The sequence below is a fragment of the Galeopterus variegatus genome, unplaced genomic scaffold, assembly GCF_000696425.1.
Source record: "Galeopterus variegatus unplaced genomic scaffold, G_variegatus-3.0.2 Scaffold2001, whole genome shotgun sequence".
Lineage (NCBI taxonomy): Eukaryota > Metazoa > Chordata > Mammalia > Dermoptera > Cynocephalidae > Galeopterus > Galeopterus variegatus.
The window spans coordinates 109,321-112,138 of NW_007728112.1; positions in this window are offsets into that span (position 1 = coordinate 109,321).

The following is a 2,818-nucleotide window of genomic DNA, read 5'->3' on the forward strand; positions in this document are numbered from 1 at the left end:
GGAGAGATAGGGGGCGGGACTTCGGCGCGGCGCGGCGTGGGATAGGCTGGGGGCCAGGTCGGAGGCAGGACTCGGCGGCGCGGGAAAGGCAGGGGGAGGGTGGGGACGGGCGAGCCGGGGGCGGGGCTCGCGTGAGGCGCGGCGCAGGATAGGCCGGGAGTGACATCGGGGCGGAGCCCGCGCAGGATTGGGGGAGGCCACGACAGAGGCGGGAGTAGCGCACTGTCGGGAAAGGCCTGGGACCATGCCGAGGGTCGGGACCGTGAAGCGGGGATGGGACTGGTGTGAGGCGCGGCGCAGGACATACCAAGGGCGAGGCCCCTCCTTTCCCTCCTGCACCGACTGGTCCCCACGCTGTCACTTCTCTGGGGTCCCTCTACCAGAGGCCCCTCCTTTCCCTCCCGCACTGATTGGTGCAGAAACAGTGTCCCTTGTCCTGCAGTGTGCTCTTCGCTGTGGACGTTTTTTCTTCCTCCTGGTGTCCTTTAATAACCTGCCCCTTTATAACCTGTATTGCTGGTGTCAAGAGCTGACTCATGGAGGCCGTACAAACCACCTCACACAGGACATCACTTCACAGCTGACGAAACTTCCTCAAAGGCAGTGACGCTCCTTTGTACGTGCGGCGCTGAAGCCTGGCCGGCCGTCTGGCTTAAACGTGTCCTCCTGTGCTCTGCCTCCTGCAGGCTCTCCTTTGTGTCCTCGGAAGACCTGCCTCTGTGGGGACGGCGTTCTACGAAGTTCGTTGCCACCTCGATGGCATAATCGTGTCTCTGTACTAATTCAGGAAAATGACTGAAAATCACCCAGTTCTAGAGTCACTTGTGACTAAGCACACACTCGGTTTGTTTTGTCCCAGAAGTAGATGAAATTCCCAGAGAGCATTGCTTTTAATCTTAACAGATCTTTGGAATTTTTAGCAGTTTTTTTGTGTTCAGATTTGAAACTGCCTGAGAATCTTGTAAGACACAGTAGGTGCAAAACACTGTGATATAAAGAGGTCTTCTCGACTCTAGTATTTCAGTCTGATCATACTTTAAGAAATACTTATTGAGGGCCCGTTAATGTTGCACGAATCTGCTCGGGCTGCTGTCACAAAGCACCACAGACCAGGTGGCTTAAACACACATTTATTCTCTCATGGTTCTGGAGGCCAGAAGTCTGGGATCAAGGTACTGGTGGGTTGGTTTCTGCTGAGCCTTTTCTCCCTGGCTTGTAGACGGCCGTCTTCTTCCTGTGTCTTCAGATGGTCATCCCTCTGTGCGTGTCTGTGTCCTAATCTCCTCTTGTAAGGACACCAGTCATTTGCATTAGGATCCACCTATATGACCTCATTATAACTTAATCACCTCTTGAAAGGCCCTATCTCCAAATACTGTCACATTCTGAGGCACTGGGAGTTAGGACTTCAACGTATGAATTGGGGTGGGAGTGCACAATTCAGCTTATAACAAGTGCCGAGGTCTGTTAGGTGCTTGGGGGTGGTTTTGAGTCAAGACCACAGGGTCACTGCCCTCTGGCAGGACAAGTGTCCTAAAAGGGGAATCACGGGGGCTGTGGAAACACACAGACCTAGAAGACCTCCCTGCCTGGGGTGGGAGATGCTTTGGGGAAAATGGTCTGGCTGGGAACCGAGCTCATGCAAAGCATTTGCCGAGGGGCACATTTTGACCTCCAAAACACGGACGTTCTGAAAGTGGACATTCCGTGGGTGGAGGAAGGAATGCACTCTCTGTTTTCTTAGGAGACGTGTGACAAGACTGCCCCCCCACCAAATGCACCGGTGGGACTGGCGGGAAATAGATTCACTAGAATGTTTAATCCAAGTCACCTCAGGGGCCTACAATTTTAAGTAAATATCATCTTAGCTGTTCCACAGATTAGTAATGTCATATTACTTTTAGTAACTTTTAAATTGGGTGTAACTTATTTATGGTGAAATTGTATGTACTTGCATCCAGCGGGAAGGGGAAGCATCAGGGACGTGCACGCTCAACCAGTGGGCGGGGAGCCAGAGGAGGGGAAAGAGAAGGACCTGTGGCCGGAGCCCTTATGGGGGACTAGGGTGTTACCCCGGCAGGTTTCCTGCGGGGAGCTCCGGTTGGTGGGTTTAGAGCAGATGGGCATGAGCTCCATGCAGGTATGCTGTGACCTAGGAAGGTCACTGGCATATCTGCTGGGTCCGTGTGGGGTGTGCGGGCCAGTGGGGAGACTCACGTAGGTTGTATCGGGCTGTCCCAGAGGGAGGTGGTCACCAGCAGGCGGGTGTATGAAGAACTGGGAGGAGGTAGAGAACAGGGAACTGTGTCAGGGGAGATGGAGCCCTGCTCTGGTACAGGAACGTCCAGTTTATATTCAAAATAGGTGCCGGGGCAACATAACATTATACGAATTCACTGCAGGGATAAATCACCAATTTGTCTCACCCAGGTACTGGACAGAGATGACTACAGCCTCATCAACGCTGGGGCTGTGTTATCCATGCAAAGTGGGGTTTGTTATATCCACTCAGAACCTCAAACATCTGGTACTGACAAAAGGGGTAGGGACCCAGATTATTCACCCGCTGTCTGTACTGACCCATTGCTGGGATGACAGCGCCTCCTGCCCACATGAAGGTGAGAGAGTCAACACCAGAAAGAACCATTTCCCCTCTGAGCTGGTGTCCCTTCACCCTGGGAAACCTCTACAGGCACATGATAGCGCCTGCCTCCTCAAGATGTTATCCAGAGATGGAAGAATAACACCTTGTGTTCATGTGGAGGGTTTAGTGGCTCCTACAAACTATGGATGTGGAAACTTTTCTGCAGCTGTCTAA